General features: G+C 40.3%; 1 pseudogene across 1 annotated transcript; it reads left to right on the top strand.

Annotated features, from left to right (window-relative positions):
• The first annotated feature begins 16,447 nt into the window (after nt 1-16,447).
• Nucleotides 16,448-16,893, top strand: LOC308526240 (ubiquitin-ribosomal protein eS31 fusion protein-like; annotated as a pseudogene). The gene has a single exon. The product of its transcript is annotated as a ubiquitin-ribosomal protein eS31 fusion protein-like (transcript).
• Nucleotides 16,894-17,889: the final 996 nt, after the last annotated feature.

Raw genomic sequence — 17,889 nt, 5'->3', positions numbered from 1 at the left:
AATATCTCGATTTTAACTAAGCATACCATTTAAAGCATATTGACCTAAAGTAGATTCTGTCATCTCTGTAGCATTTTTGATTCTTTCATAAAAGGACTCTTGTAAGGAGAAAATAAAGGAGTATACTGTGGCCCGGCAGGGATAGAGTAGGAAAAGCACTTCAACTCTTAGTGAGAAGAAAACTTTTTTAAAAAAGATAAAGTGATTGTTAATTTCTTTTTTCTCCTTAACTACACTGAGGAAGGATAAGATATGATTAGCTAAGCCAATTCCATATTTCAAGTAATCCAGAAGAGGAATGAGAAGAATCAATTTTTCAGCCAACTAATAAGAGAAATTATGTTTTCAGATGTTAAATTGACCTTATTGAGCCAAATCATCCATTCAATAGGAAGGAACACAAAATAAGAAAGGCCCTGTGGGGTGTGTCCAGAAACTGAAGCAAGAGACACATTCAGAAATAACCATGTTACAACTGCTTGTAATGTATGATTGAAGTCAGTACTATGGAAGCATACAGGAGGGAGGCATTATTTTTTGTTAGGGATAAGAAAGCAAGGCTGTAAAAAAGACTTCAAGGTGATAATGTCTTCTACCACCCTGTCCAAATTAACCTTTGCTATAGTGAACAGATTAATAGAAAATTATTTATAAATCTGTAATACTGCACAAGTAGTAATCTCTTCTCTCATCAATATTTAATATAGTTGGATGGCTGAACTGTACATTCTTTTAGAGTTACTGCCTGCTGATTACAGTGGAAACTCCTTAGTATAATATTCCAACTACCACTACCTGGCTTTAACCTATATTTCTAGTTTTATATGTCACCAAGTCACATTTTACTTACTACACTCCAGGAAACTATAATATTCTGGAATTTTCTTTCCCTGTATATAATTTCAGTTTCCTCTGCCTGGAATGTTCACTCTTAATCCTATTTTTATCTGTCATAATTATCAATCTCTCATTCCAAACTTAACTCAAATGCAAATAGGGTTAGCTGGGAAGGTTTTATATATGTACTAAGCCTTAGATAATATATGAGAATTGTTGTGAATTTTCTAGATGCAATAATAGTATTTTGCCTAGGTGAGAGAATACCCTTATTTTTAGAAGACATATGCAGAGCTGTGTAGGTGTGCAATTTTCTCTGAAATGATTCTGCAATGAGGCTAAAATGTTAACAACTGTTGAATCTACAAAGAGGACATATGGGAGTTCACTGTATTCTTTCAACTTTTCTGTGTGTCAGAGAATTTTTACAGTGGACGTCAAAGTCTTATTAATGTAGCTCACAAAAACTTTCTATTTAGTGCTAAAACCTTAATACAAACAAAATCTGAGAAGGAAGCACAGAAAATAAAGCAGACTGATTGGAGCAGGTTGATGAACTTGGAGTCTATCCCTCTGAGCAACCCCCTTGCCCTTTGAAGGCACTCTTGAAGCATTCAAAGAAACACAGTTAAAACCCTCTTGTTTAGTAAACCATTTCTCCAGGTGACAAGAAGAGCTGGGGTGGCAGCAGGAAAAGAAAAGAAGTGTGCTCAAAGAAAGAGCATAGAAAAGGAAGGTGGCAAAACAAAAAGGTAATATATATTTCACATTCTTATTAAGGCCAGTCCTCTCCTAGGGCATTTTGGAGCATTTAGGTAAATTTTCACTGTCAGCATATACAGTCAGAAGCCCAAACCTTAGAAAAAAAAGACCTCCAGTCACTAGGTGGCATTGTCATTAAATCAGTGGAGGATTCAGCATAAAGCATGAGCCCAAGGGTCCATCCATTCAAAACGTTTCATAAACGGATCCAGAGGGAGGTTTTAGCTTCACAAGGTCTTTTAAAAGAAAAGATAGGTAGCTTTAAAATTCAATTGAATGGTACTTTAATTACTAAAACGTAATTAAATTTGGTGCAGTCTAATTTGTAAAAATTTTTATTTACTTCCTACTTGAAACACATTTCACTTTTAGAAAATAGCCTACTAAATGTATGCATGTTTTAATTATGTACTGTTTAAAGCATAATTGGATAGTATGAGTTTTAATTAGGTGCTGAGCTTTTATTTTCATTCCTTTGCATTCTGTTGGGTATGTGCGGGTGTTTATGATTTTAAAGACCTGACTCTTTTTTAATTAGTTTCCACCCATTCTGAGCTTTCTCTGAAATAATAAGCCACATCATCTGTTGTGTACATCTAAATATGTGCAATTTTCTAAGAGACAAAAATTTTTTTCAGGAATTGAATTTAGAAACTTAGTAAAATAGCACCTTTTCCTAGTTATTTTTTTTTACCTGTAAATAAGTGTTTGCAGTAAAGTTTCATAGATATTCTAAATTATTATGAATGCCTAAGAATTCTATATTTTAAATCATAACTAGTGGAGTTTCTGGAGAACATATTATAGAAATAATATTTTCAGTCCTCTTGATATTTAATAATAGACATTTCTTTTTGTTTGCTTGTTAATCCTCACCCAAAAATATTTTTTCCATTGATTTTTAGAAAGGGGGGGCGGGGGGGCGGGCGGCGGAAGAGAGAAAGAGAGAGAAGCATGTGTCCAGACCCGACCAGGGCCCAGGTATGTGCCCTCAACTAGGAATCAAACCTACACCCTTCAGTGTGTAGACCAATGCTCTATACACTGAGCCACACTGGTCAGGACAATAATACCCATTTCTTGAAGAAAAATTATATCTTTTCAACACTTTCTAAATTGAATCATAGATTTTTAATGCAAATAATCAAGGTTTCCTTATCTAGGGAGCAAAAAATATTGTTTCTATTGGAAATTCAAATTTAGCTAATGTTATCCATTAGGCTTTGAGAGGTAAATAAAGGGAAGGAAGGTAACTAACATGTACTGAATGCAAACTGTGTACCAGGTCCTTGTACCTACAGTCTCATTTAATTCTCAAGCTAGTCCTACATGGTAGATATGATTTTCTCCTCTAAAATTAAAATATACATAAAACCTGTTTGATTCTAAAATGTGTGCTCTTTCTGAAATAACAACTATCATCATTAGAAATTAAAATTTAGAATGCAAAATGATAATATATGCCATCTGCAAATATCTGCATGTTAGAGTGGATATCATGTGAAGATATTGCTGGTAAGAAATCATAATGAAACAAATTAAAACATCAAAACATATTTTTCAGCCTGCCTTAAATTTTGAAGGGACCAGATAATGTGAAAATACAGAACCATTCTTTTATTCTCTAGAGCCATGAGAAACATTAAGCAGAAATAAAAAGCAGTTATGAGTAGAAAAAAAACATATTTTTATTTTAAAAATATGCATCGACTTCCCACTTTGTGTGGTAGTATAGCACTATCCCAGAATAATCATTTTTTTTTGGGGGGGGGGGGGAGGCAGGGGGAACTTATCTGTGCTTATCATACCACTAGAGCAGCCGTGGGCAAACTGCAGCCCGCGGGCCGGATCCAGCCCGTTTGAAATGAATAAAACTATTGAAAAAAAAGACCGTACCCTTTTATGTAATGATGTTTACTTTGAATTTATATTAGTTCACACAAACACTCCATCCATGCTTTTGTTCCGGCCCTCAGGTCCAGTTTAAGAACCCATTGTGGCCCTTGAGTCAAAAAGTTTGCCCACCCCTGCCCTAGAGGCTCAGTGCATGAAATTCATGCACGGGTAGGCTCCCTAGGCCTGGCCAGCGGTCAGGGCCAATCTGTGGGGCGACAGATGGGGTGATTGGGGGGCCCCTGCTGGCACCCGCCTTGGCCAGCCTGGGGCCTGCAGGCTGGGGGTGCTTCTGTGTTGAGCGTTTGCCCCCTGGTGGTCAGTGCATGTCATAGCGACCGGTCATTCCACTGGTTATTCCACTGTTCAGTCAATTTGCATATTAGGCTTTTATTATATACTAGAGGCCCAGTGCACAAAAATTTGTGCACTCGGGGGAGAATGGGGGGTCCCTCAGCCCGGCCTGTGCCCTCTCGCAGTCTGGGGCCCCTTGGGAAATAACGCCCTGCTGGCTTAGGCCTGCTCCCGGGTGGCAGAGGTCAGGCTCAGAGCAGGGCCAATTGGGGAGTTGGGGCGCTGTCCCCTGTCATGCACAGAGCAAGGTGGATCGGGAGGTTGCGATGCCACTCTCAGTCACACTCAGGGTAGGGCCGATTGGGGGATTGGGGGACCGCCCCCTGTCACACTCAGGGCAGGGTCAATGGGGAGGTTGCAGTGCCACCCCCTGTCACGCACAGAGCAGGGCCCATCAGGGGGGTTGGGGCTCCATATCCTGTCACACACAGAGCAGGGTTGATCAGGGGGTTGGGAAGCTCCCCCATGTCATGCACAGAGCAGGGCCCATCAGGGGGTTGAGGAGCTCCCCCCTGTCACTCACAGAGTAGGGCCGATAGGGGAGTTGGGGCACCGCCCCCTGTCACGCACAGAGCAGGGCCCATCAGGGGGTGGAGGAGCTCCCCCCTGTCACTCACAGAGTAGGGCCGATAGGGGAGTTGGGGCACCGCCCCCGGTCACACACAGAGCAGGCCAGATCAGGGGGTTGGGGCACTGCCCTCTATCACCCACAGAGCAGGGTCGATCAAGGGGGTTGGGGCGCCACCACTGTCACACTCAGGGCAGGGCCGATGGGGAGGTTATGGCTCTACCCCATCACACACAGAGCAGGGCCCGTCGGGGGGGGGGGGTGCAGTTTGGGGCGCCGCACCCTGTCACACACAGAGCAGAGCTGATCAGGGGGTTGGGGCGCCGCACCCTGTCACACACAGAGCCGCAGGGTGATCAGGGGGTTTGGGCGCTGCCCCCTGTCACGCTGATCCCAGTGCCAGGAGGCCTCGCGGCTCCACTGATCCTGGTGCTGGGAGGCATATTACCCTTTTACTATATAGGATAGAGGCCTGGTGCATGGGTGGGGGCTGGCTGGTTTGCCCTGAAGGGTGTCCTGGATCAGGGTGGGGGTCCCCACTGGGGTGCCCGGCCAGCCTGGATGAGGGGATGATGGCTGTTTGCAGCTGGTCACACACCCTTCAGGGTGGGGGTCCCCACTGGGGTGCCTGGCCAATCTGGGTGAGGGGCTGAGGGCTGTTTTCAGGCTGGCAGGTGACTGAAGCTCCCAACCGCTCCTTTTTTTTTCTTTTTTTTTTATTCTGGGCCAGCTTTAGCTCTGGCTCTAGCTCTGAGCCTCTGCTGCTGAAAGCAGGTATCTGGTTTGTTTGGGTTCTATAATCAAGACACTGAATCAACTCCAGCTCTGAGATCCCGGCTAGCTGAAAGCAGTTTTCTGGGGTTTTGTTTAGCTTCTATATTTGTTACAATGTTTCAAACTGCAAGCTCAGAGGCTGGCAAGGCAGTCAGGGAACGTGGGAGTCCTCTGTCACTGAAGCAAGCAAGCCTCATGTTCACTTCCAGCTGCCTGGCTGCCAGCTGCCATCTTGGCTGGCAGTTAATTTGCATATCGCCCTGATTAGCCAATGGGAAGGGTAGCGGTCGTACGCCAATTACCATGTTTCTCTTTTATTAGATAGGATGATATTACACTTCCATGAATAATACTATTGATTTTTTAATAGTAGATATAATTAGCTGTTTTCTATTAAAAGGACAAAGTTAAGTAATCTGTATTTTAACATCTGTAAAATTTGGATATTATTACCTCATGGATCTAGTATTAGAATTAAATAAGTATAAACACATTATACTTTTTAAAATGAATTATACATTTTTCTTTTTTAAATAAAACTTTTTATAATGAAAATTTAAATATGGGTAGCCCAAAATTGTATATCCACACTTTGAAAAATTATAGAGGCAGTGTTTATTAAAATACATTTCATTTTCAAAATTGAGCTATCAGCTGTTAAAGTGTGTCTGCATTTTGGGGGGACAACCTGTATATATAAAAGTAGAGAGAATAGAATTCTTTGTAACAATCATCTAGCATTAACAGTTTTCAACACATGAAAGCTATTTTGGTACCTGATACAGAGTAGGTTCTTGAAATGGGTTGAATGGTGGCCACCAAAAAGACATGTCCATGCCCTAACTCCTAGATTCTATAAATGTTACCTTATTTGGAAAAAGATCTTTGCAGATTTATGTTGAAATGAAGAGGTCATCCTGGATCATTTCAGTGATCCCTAAATCCAATGATAGTGTCCTTAGAAGAGGAAAAGGAAGTTGATCGATAGATGTACAAATGGAGGCAGAGATTAGAGTGATGAGACTACAAGCCCAGAATACCAAGGAACTCCTCAAGCCACCAGAAGCTGAAAGAAACAAGAAAGGCTTCTACTCTAGAGCCTCCAGAGGGAATGGGGCCCTGTCTATACCTTCAAAACTATCGGGGGGCGGGGGGGGGGGGCACTGGATTTTAAACAACCCAATTTGTGGTAATTCCTATCATTTGGTATGGAATTCCTATCATTTGGTATGGACGTGATAGGAAACTAATATAGTTCTCACATGGTAGTTATTAGTGATTAAGTCAAAGTCATTGCTATGCCTTCCTTTTGGTTTAATTCAATGGATCTCAATTTCAATGCACAATAAAATTACCTGGGAAGCTCCTAAAACAGAAATGCCCATGCCCCATCCCGTGAGATTCTAATTTAATAGGTAGAGGGGCTGGAGGAGTGGCTATGGTTTTCAGTAGTTTTTAAAATCTCCCAGGTAAATATAATTCACTGTTAATGTTGCTAACTCAGAGTCTGTCTTCCCCACTAGATTTTGAGCTCTATCATATAAGCACTATGTTTGAATTATTCCTACCTAACATAGTACCTGACATATAGTAGTATATTTGTTGACTAAATGAATAAGTATCTAGCCCTCTAACATGTTTATGCAAAAGTGAAAAATGAATAAAACATGGCTCCTTACTTCAAGCTGTTATTCATCATGCTAGGAGGGAGAGGAAGACAGGTTTGGGTAGAAAACAGAGGCTGTCTAGGAATAATAAGAATTATATCAAGTTGAATCACCTTCAGCTTCAAATATAGAAACCCTAAAATAACAGTGGATTAAATAAACAGAAGTTTTTCTCACACATAAAAAAATCTAGTAGTAGACTAGAACTGGTAAGATAGTTTTAAAGTTATCACAGACTTGACCTTCCTCCTCCTCATTCTTGGCCCAATATGGATATCAAAGATGTCAAACACATTGCAGCCAGCAGGAAGGGATGAAAGGCAAGCACCCTCCCATTAAGGGTCCCCTGAATGCATGTGACAGGACATTTCCACTTATATACCAACTAGAGGCCCAGTGCACGAATTCGTGCATAGGTGGGGTCCCTCTGGGTGACTTGCAGGGATAGGGCTGAAACCTGCAGTCCAACACTGCCTGCAGCTCCTACCTGCCATTTCCGCTCATCCCGGCCCCACTGTGCCTGCCCCACTGTGCTTGCTCCCAATCAGTCCAGATCAGGAGAGGCTTGCACTGCCACAGCAGTGCTCACCAGCCATGAGCCCTGCGTCTGTCACACTCCCAAAGGGAGTGGCCTGCAGGATCGGGCTGAAACCGGCTCTCCGACATCCCCGAGGGGTCCGGATTGCAAGAGGGTGCAGGCCAGGCTGAGGGACCCTACCGGTGCACAATCGGGCTGGGGAGGGACTGCGGGAGGGCTCAGGGCATGTCTGGCCCATCTCCCTCAGTCCCAATGGGCCAGACCCCAGCAGCACGCTAACCTACCAATCGGAGCAATGCCCCCTGGCAGTCAGTGCACATCACAGTGACTGGTCGACCAGTTGACTGTCTGTCCCCTGGTGGTCAGTGCATGTCATAGTGAGCAGTTGAGCAGCCTTAGCATATTATTAGCATATTACACTCTAGTTCGGTTGTTCTGCCATTTGGTCTATTTGCATATTACCCTTTTATTATATAGGATAACCATAACTTAGTCATATGGCCGTTTCTATCTACAAGGGTATCTAAGAATATTGCTTTGTTTCAGGCAGTCATGTGGTCAGATAAAAATTGGGAGTTCTATATATTATTCACTAAAATGGGTACTTAGAGGAACAATTACTGTCTCTGCCATAGTAATTAAATTAAATGTGTCATAGTAAAGGTACACAGCACTTTGGGAGTACATGGAAAGGAACTAAAATTCCAACTGGAAGCATCATTGGAAATGTTATCATTTAAGCCACAGAAGATAAATCAAATAATAGGCAAGGGAAAAGGTGCTTAAGGCAAAAGGAATATTGTGAACAAAAGCGTAGAAATGGGAAGGTACAGAGTATGTATCAGAAAAAGTTCATCTAGTAAGAGCACAATTGGAGAAAGCATTCTGTTGTAGAAAGAGAACAAGAATTTTGAATCACAGAGACCACATTTGAATCACTGCCCTCACTACTTAATAGAGGGGTAATGAGAAGTTAAGAGATTTAGATGAGAATATAAAGTGCAATTGGCAAATAATAAAGTTGAAAAATATATATGATAAAGATGAAATAGAAATCAATGATGGAGCTTTGGGTTTATTCCATTGGTAACAGTGAGAAAATTGAATATATTAATAAAAATCATGCAATGTCTATTTTATGGAAAATCTATTTGGTAATTTTGATTAGAAACTTTGGTTATTTTAATAATTAAAAAAATGTTTGTTACAGTAGAGAAACCTACATATACCACCTTGGAATTCTTTCACACAATTTTATTCCTCCTTACAGCTTTCAAATCATCTAGTAGACACATGCGGAAAAAATCTGTTTGAAAATGACAAGTGAAAGATGTTTTATAAACTCCAGATGGAATTCAGTCTTTACTCAGATCAAATATGAAAAGACATCCAGGCACCAGGGTATATATATAGAAAGTAAATTCTATCTGACTTCGTGAATCAAATTTTTCGGCATTTTACTAACTGAACTTTAATGTGGAAAATCAGCAGTTATGCTGCTATGCAAAGAGGGAAGAAAAACTGGAAGGAATGGTGGAAGGTTAGCATTATTTATTGGGAATTACATGGTACCAGGCACAGTGCCAGATATTTTATATCCAATATCTCATTAAACCCAATAATCTTTGACCTGAATACAACTAAGGTTCAATAAGGTTAAGTGTCTTGCCCAAGTCATTGAATGACCAAGATTCAAAATCCAAAGTCTGACTAACTGAAAAGTATTTGCTTTTTTTTTTAAATACAGGTGATATCCACTTTTTTGCTCACTCACTCACTCATTAATTCCAAATTTACTGTTAATTCTTTTTTTAATTGTTTTCTTGCTTAAAGTATTACAAAGAGTATTACATATGTCTCCTTTACCGTTAATTCTTTAGTTCCAATTTATTTCACCCAATTTTTTAATATGATTTTTTTAAATTTTGATTTATTGCTTAAAGTATTACAAAGAGGAGTACATATGTCTCCTTTCTTTCCCCCTTGACCTTCCCCCAGCCTCCCCTACCCCACAGTGTCTTGTGTCCATTGGTTATGCTTAATCGAAATCACTCTTCTATTTGCCTAGATCAGTGGTTCTCAACCATCCTAATGCCACGACCCTTTAATACAGTTCCTCATTTTGTAGTGACCCCCAATTTCATTGATACAAATTGAACATAATTAAAGCATAGCAATTAATCACAAAAACAATATGTAATTATATATGTGTTTTCCAATGGTCTTAGGCGACCCCTGTGAAAGGGTCGTTCGGCCCCCAAAGGGGTCGCAACCCACAGGTTGAGAACCGCTGGCCTAGATGTTTCTAATATCATCATTCACTGATTTTCTTCTCCATTTCTTTTTGTTGTTGTTGTTAATCCTTGCTGAGGATATTTTTCCATTGAATTTTAGAGAAAGTGGAAGGGAGAGGGAGAGAGAGAGAAATATCAATGTAAGAGAGACAGATTGATTGGTTGCCTACTGCATGCCCCTGGCCAGGGCCATGGATGAGTCTGCAACCAAGGTATGTGCCCTTGACCAGAATGGAACCAGGAACCCAAACTGGCTAGAGCTCCATTTCTAAGTTATCTCACTTACTGATTTATAATGTAAATTAAAAATCCTTAGAAAAGAAGGGTTAACATGTTATTCTTTTAGTGAATTAAGAGAAATAAAAAAAAAAACTTTAAAAGAAAAATATGGCTGGCAAACAAAATAAAAATGAAAACATATCTATGAATGGTGAATTAGTTTACAGAAAACAACATCTAAAGACACTTTGCACAAATTCCTGGTTGGCTCTGCAGGTGTTAACTCTGTATGTTTGCATTTCCTTCACTATTCAAGCAGCCACCTTTATTTAGTACAATGACTTGAAGCTCATGCTCATGGTAGAGCCATCCCCATAGACTACAAGCTAACTACTATATCTCAGAACCTTTTTACCCATCTGGGAAAACATGGTGGCCCCCCGGGCATATACGTGATGGATCTGAAGTATTAAAGTCTGAGGCAAAACAGATTAAATCACAATATGAGAAGCACTGAAGGAAATCTCATTCAGAAAATGTGCTGATTCCAGCCATTTTCTTTATCTGCATGTCTTTCAAAGAATATTGGAATCAGAAGCCATCCCCTATTTCTTAGAGCTTATTTCAAACAACTTTACTGAGGTACATTTTACAAATCATAAAATTAACCCATTTGACTCTACAAAGTCACACCCTCCCACCCTCCCCAGTAAGATCCCTCATTCCTATTTAAACTCTTACCCTCCCCCTAGGTCCAAGCAACCACTAATCTATTTTCTGTCTTTATAAATTTGCCCTTTTTTTTTTTTTTTGGACATGTCACATAAATGGAATCATACAATATATAGTCTTTTGAGTCTCAATACTTTCACTTTACATAACGTTTTTAGAGGTTCATTCACGAAGTAGCATATGTCAGGAGTTTGTTCCTTTTTATTGCTAAAAGTTTTCAATGATGTAAATCCACTACATTTTGTCTACCCATGACAGCTTGATAGACATTGAGGTTGTTTCCAGTTTCTGGCCTTAGGAAAAATGCCATAAACTTTCACTCACAAGTCTTTTTGTACACATATGCTTTTGCTTCTCTTGAGTAAATACCTAGAGTGGGATGGCTGGATTATATGGTAGTCTTAAGTTTAACTTTTTAAGAACCTGCCAAAGTGGACTGTACTATTTTACATTCCCACCAGCCATGTTTGAGGGTTCATATTTTCCACACGCTCACTAACATTTATTATTGTCTGTCTTATTTATTATAGCCATTCTACAGGGTGTGAAATGATATATCTTTGTGGTTTGGATTTGCATTTCTCTAAAAACTAATGACATTGAGCAGCTCATAACATTTTGAAGTTGCAAGTTCATTATTTTACAAATTTGGAAATTAACAGCTGGAAGAGTGACTTATCTAAGAATACTCAGAAATGTTGTGGCAAAAATATAATATATATCTCTTGTCTTTTTATTTAAAGCTTATTTTTTATGAAGCAAAAAAGTAAATTCATCCTATAGCAGTGATGGCGAACCTATGAAACGCGGGTCAGAGGTGACACGCGGACACATTTTTTTGGTTGATTTTTCTTTGTTAAATGGCATTTAAATATATAAAATAAATATCAAAAATATAAGTCTTTGTTTTACTATGGTTGCAAATATCAAAAAATTTCTATATGTGACACGGCACCAGAGTTAAGTTAGGGTTTTTCAAAATGCTGACACACCGAGCTCAAAAGGTTTGCCATCACTGTCCTATAGAGTTTAGACTCCTCTGACAGATTATAACCACCTCTAAAGCGATAATCAAAATTTGTGCTACCACACTCAATACAGTTTTCATGCAATCTTATATTTATTTTCTCTTGCTGTGTATAGACTCTAGCACATGCTTGATGCTTCATAAATATCTAAGTGAATACTGACTGAATGAATGAATGCTAATAAGTGTTAAAAGTATAATATGTATATGAGGAAAAGCAAACAATGCTGGAAAGAACTTATACAAAATAGGTATGTGAAAGTCTGTTATATTCCTTCAATCAACAGGTGAAGAAATTTCCTCTTACTCCCAAATTGAATGTGTGCTCACCACTCTCACTTACACTTAAGTGAAATCTTCCATTATCTTGGTATTGTATTATGTCAATAGCATTAAAATAGTCTTTCCTGCCAGCAGTTTTTTCTAACTCCTGCTTGTTGGTAAAATAAATATCTGAAGTCATTCTGGGTTTTATTACTGCCTTTGTCTAGCCAGTATTCTTAAGTCCAAGTTATTTAACAAGACACATAAGCCCAGCCGGTTCAGCGGTTGAGCATCAACCCAAGAACCAAGAGGTCACCAGTTTGATTCCTGATCAGGGCACATGCCTGGGTTGCAGGCTCCATCCTCAGTATGGGCATGCAGGCGGTAGCCAATCGATGATGCTTCTCTCTCATCGATGTTTCTATCTTTCTCCCTTCCTCTCTCTCTAAAATATATAAAATAAAATAAAAAGACACACAGTCCTTTGTCACATATTAAATGGGCCTTAAAGACAAGTAGACTAGAGATAATTGGTGGGCCAGTCCCACCAAGAAAATCTCTTTTTTGAGGCAAGTTTCATCCCAGCCAATGGTATTGCTTAAGCTTTCCTGAGATGTAATCTTGGATTTGCAAAACCTTTCTACACCTGTTCAAAAAATAATTAATTGCTTCTCTTTTGGCTGTTTCTGTGGAAGACATGAATACTTTCTAACATAACAGTCCAGTCCCCATCCACCAGAACTGGTTATCCTATGGTCTGTCTGCAAAACTATCTCTTTTCCTCTTAGAACAAAACCACCACTTTGATTAAAAAAAAAAAAAAAAAAAAGCCCTGATCCAGCACCACTTGAACAAGTCCCAATTTTTTCTGAGGTGGGTAAACTGTGGCTTAATGCTATGTTTGAGCTCACAGATGCAGAAACCATGCTATTTTTGTTCTTGGACAAGGTAATCCAGACTCTAGGATGACTCACTCACTGTGTTCACATGCATTTTCACAAATACTAACATGGATTAATGCTTCAACTCCCACTTGGCATGAGTTTACAATTCATTAAGAGCAATTGCAAACTAGATTGTGACAGATCTGTCTATGCAGAAGAACACCATGCTCTTTCTATTTTCTGGAATATGTATTACTAGACAGGCCAAGGAAATACCACATAAAGTGGCAGTGTATTTCTGCTTATTGTTAATTTGTCATATTTATTAGAGATGCCTTAAGAACTACCTCTAAATCCTCTTTTTATAACATGTTTGACCAACAGTTTTGAGCACTATAAGGTGTGAATTCAGTTTTCTCAGAGGCAATGACTATTTCATGTACTAAAATGATCTGCAGATTTTGTACAATATTGAATAACAGACATTTGATGAAAGTTTTTAACAATACTTTTTGTTATGCAAACCTTATAGAGGTACAGTTATATGTATAATTACTAGAGGCCTGATGCATGAAATTCATGCAAGGGCCTTGGCCCCAGCCCCCACCCACCACCACCACCACCACCACTGCCGCAGCCGGGGGCCTCTGCCGTGGCCCCTGCCCACTGTGGCTTTGTCCGGAAGGAAGAACATCTGGCAGGACGTCCAGTCTAATTAGCATATTACCCTTTTATTATTATAGATATTTAAGGATCATGTAACCTTGAGATATAATTTTATACTTTTGTAGACATTCCAGATGGTAGAATACATAAAATACTTTAAATAATTTTTTTAACCATGATATAAACAGTTTTTGCTGGCATTCCAGAAACCCACATATTTTATTAGCATATGCCTCCTTGTCATATTTTAACAGTCCCTAATAATAACCAAAATAGTTATCACATAAATAGCATTCATGAGTTGAGTCAAACTATAATGTGGAGAGAAATTATGGTGTGGTGACAGAGGATTGAAAAAGTGTCAAGACGTTTTGTTCTAGCCTTGGCTTTCATACTGTTTGGCCTTTTTGAACCTCCATTTTCTCAACTTTCTGAGCCTATTTTCCTATTCGCTTGGATGAGATGTGTCACTACCAGAATTTTGAAAGCAGAATCTAGGAAAAATGCCTACATGTGAAGTGTATTTGGGAAATGATTGCAGAGAGCAGAAATGAAGGACAAGAGTAATGAAACAGGAAAGGAGAAAAAGTCAATAGGATGATCTGTATGGTGTCCAGTTGGCCACTATTTTGAGCTACTGGTGCTCAGAACCTTCTGGAAGCTTCATGACATGAGCAGTGTTAGAGCAGTCCACTGAGGGACAAAAGGAGGAAGGAAGAATGTATTCATCAACTCAAGGCCTATCAGTCAGGCATGGTTGTACTATTGCATGCGTTCGGCTCAGGGTCCCACAGGTGTCCACCCAGAGATGTCAGAGAAGCCTTGGTCAGGAAATGAGAGGTGTGTATGGAAGCCTGAAACAAAGTGGTCTCAGGTTGCAGGGAAGTGAAGGAGTTCAAAGCCTGCACAGAAGTATTCCCCTTAGCACAGTGGCTCTCAACCTTCCTAATGCCGCGACCCTTTAACACAGTTCCTCATGTTGTGGCGACCCCCAACCATAAAATTATTTTTGTTGCTACTTCATAACTGTGATTTTGCTACTGTTATGAATTGTAATGTAAATATCTGATATGCAGGATGTATTAGGCCACCCCTGTGAAAGGGTCGTTCGACCCCCAAAGGGTTGAGAACCGCTGCTTAGCAGTTACTGGATGGAGTAAAGGGAAAGCCAGGTGCATTTGAAATGGTACAGAACAGGTGCATGATACAAGACAGTGGCTCAACATGCTCTCGAAAAACTTCCAGCTCTAATATTATTGAATATTAATAACTACCATATATGTAGTTCCTACTAATGGATCACTCTGTTTGTATTGCTATCTAATTTTGGTTGCACAATAATCTCATAAGTAGACATGGTTATTTCCATTTTGTAGATGAAGAAATTAAGTATAGAAAGGTGAAGTCATTTTCCTAAGTCAGGGTTCCTCAACCTTCATATTTCTGAAACCTAGGGTCAGATTTTCTTTTGGGAATGGGGGTGGCTGTCTTGCACACTGTAGAGTGTTTAGCAGCATCTTTGGCTTCTACTCACTGGGTGTTTTTAAGATCTTAGTCAATCCTTACTGCCTCACCTATAGCAGAAAGTAAAGTGCGTTTCTGTTTCAAAGTCTCTTTTGGGAATGTGCAACGTGGTCCAGAGAAAAGGAGATGGAGGCTGGTGGTATTGAAAAAAGAGTATAATCATTTATTCAACAAACAAAAAAGCACCTGCTCTTTTTTATGATGTCACTCTTTTTTTTAAAAAAAAAAAAAAAAAAAAAGGAAAAACTGAGTGACTGGAGGAAAATGGCAGTGGATTAAGTGGAAGCTATGCTGACATTTTCCCAGGACCAAACTGGAATTACAACAAAAATATAGAAAAATCATCCTGAAAAACCAGCTGAAGACTAGCTGGAGAGAACCCTTGAAACCAAGGACATACAGAGGAGACCTCATGGAAGAGGAGAGCAGAGGAGCCACGCTCCAAAGGCAGCAGCTGAAGCTCCAGAGGATTATCTCAATTGCGGGAGGTTCCCCCTGAGAAGTCTGGGATCTAAACCCCAGACCTGGAGGGCTCCCCAGCCCAAAGCACCAGAACTTGGAAAAGGTGCCTACATCACATCTGGCTGTGAAAAGCCCCAGGGGTTCTGTCCAGCAGAGACAGACAGCTAGATATGCAGGCACCCTCTTATGGAGCCAGCACACTAGATGTTGTTTGCAGCCACTTACCTTGGGCTCCAGCAGTGGGAGGACAGAGTGGACGAGAGCTGGGTGAGGAGAGTCTGGGGTGGGCAGCTTGGTGGGGAGAGAACCCAGAGGACCCCCTTGTGGACCCATGTGCTGAGTCATTCCTCCATACGCGAGAAACCATCTTTCTCAGGCGGAGCTTCCCCATTCAGGCAACTTTTGCCCGGGGGGGGGGGGGGGGGGGGGGGGGGAACTGCCCCACCCCTTGGAAACCCCTTTTCCCCACCCTGAGGAGTAAACACTCCATTGAGCTCTACAGCCTGGGGCTTATTAAGTGATTGAGACTAACAATCTGCCTGCAGGCAGAGGCAGATCTCCTATTGTTTTGAGTTTTTGTCTTACCTGCCTCTGGGCCCTGAGCAAGAAAAAACAGACCTTGGTGCACAATTTGGTCCTTCCCATTTGCGTCTAGCCCTAGCAGAGGTAGCTACAAGCTATGGGTTGCTGATAGCTCTAACCAGGGCCAGTCACAAACAGCACCTGACATCGGCCTGTACCAGAGACGCTCCAAAGAGGCTCAAAACCAATAAACCCAATGGCCAGCTTCAAACAAGAGCAGGATCCAACAAGCTCCAGAAGTAGTATATACACAGGCTCCAAAATTTGCAGAGAATTCAACTTTCTGTGATAAGTAACTGCACAGCAGACTGCACACTGTGTTGGGGGTTGAGTTTCACTGGGATGAGCCCACAAAAGAACGTGCCAATAGCAATTGTCTTACCGATCTGCAATCTGCGGGATGCTGATTTTCATGAAAACCCTCACTCTCAAGGTTGAACCCTCTGATACGATAGAAAATATACTAGTAAAAGCCAAGATCCAGGATAAGGAAGGAATTCCTCCTGATCAGCAAAGATTGATCTTTGCTGGCAAGCAATTGGAAGACAGACATACTTTGTCTGACTACACCATTCAAAAGGAGTCCACTCTTCATCTTGTGTTGAGACTTCATGGTGGTGCTAAGAAAAGACAGAAGAAGTCTTACACCACTCCCAAGAAGAATAAGCATAAGAGAAAGAAGGTTAAGCTGGCTGTCCTGAAATACTACAAAGTGGATGAGAATGGCAAAACCAGACACCTTTTTCGGGAGTGCTTTCAGATGAATGTGGTGCTGGAGTGTTTATGGCCAGCCACTTTGACAGACATTATTGTGGCAAATGTTTCAACAAACCAGAAGACAAGTAATTGTATTGGGGATAATAAAAGACATGAACTAACATTTAATTGTTTAATTTTATTCCGGTGAACATTTTTTAAGCATCAAAAGTTGATGAATCAAATTGATAAACTATACTTTGGCAGAAGAATGCCATTATATTTAATATCAGCTGTCTAGATAATAAACTAGTTTGTGTTTCTGACAAAAAAACCCAAAAAGACTCAATTGTAACGGCAGGGCACACACGGAGTGCACAAGGATAATTATTAGAACTAGGTCTGGCGATCAGGGAGACTGCACCACTGGATCCCACAGGTCATCCACTGCATGACACCCACCAAGGCTGGGAGTCATAGCAGATCTACCTAATACATAGAAACAAACCCAAAGAGTCAGCCAAAAGAAACAAGCCCCAAGTGAAAGAACTATAATACTTTCAACAATAAAGATAAATTTAAAATAAAATAAAACTTTTAAAAAAGGAAAAACTTTATTTAAAATAACATGTTTAGAGCAAAACATGTTATTTTAAATAAAGTGACGTTCAAAAGTGCTATATTCAACAGTGTGAATGTACTTAATGCCACTGAACTGTATACCTAAAAATTGCTAAAATGGTAAATTGGTATTATGTAATGTTAACATAAAAACCATTGAAACCTGTAAAGAATTTTGTGAGTTTATTTGAGCCAAACTGTCGACATATGCCGGGAAGCAGAACCTCAATGAATTGAGATAGTGCTCCGGAGAATGGCAGGGTTACATTCGTATTTATACATGAAATTCATTGGTGACAGATTTAAGGAGGTGGGATTAAGCAAAGCGGGGAAACCTCTGTGATAGGATAAAAAGTAAAATGATGGACACATACTTAGGTGGGTGCAGGATCAATCAACATGATAATGAAGGAATTTGTAGTATCTGCCCTGGCGCCCAGAACATTTGGTTATGCCCCAGGGGTTCCAGAAAAAGGGAAGTTACAAGTTACCCAGACACTTCAAAGGAATGTTATCTTAGAGGCA

Source organism: Myotis nattereri (genome assembly GCF_964212035.1).
Source record: "Myotis nattereri genome assembly, chromosome: 10".
Taxonomy (NCBI): domain Eukaryota; kingdom Metazoa; phylum Chordata; class Mammalia; order Chiroptera; family Vespertilionidae; genus Myotis; species Myotis nattereri.
Note: the sequence above shows the minus strand (reverse complement) of the source record. Positions and strands in the feature narration are given on the sequence as shown.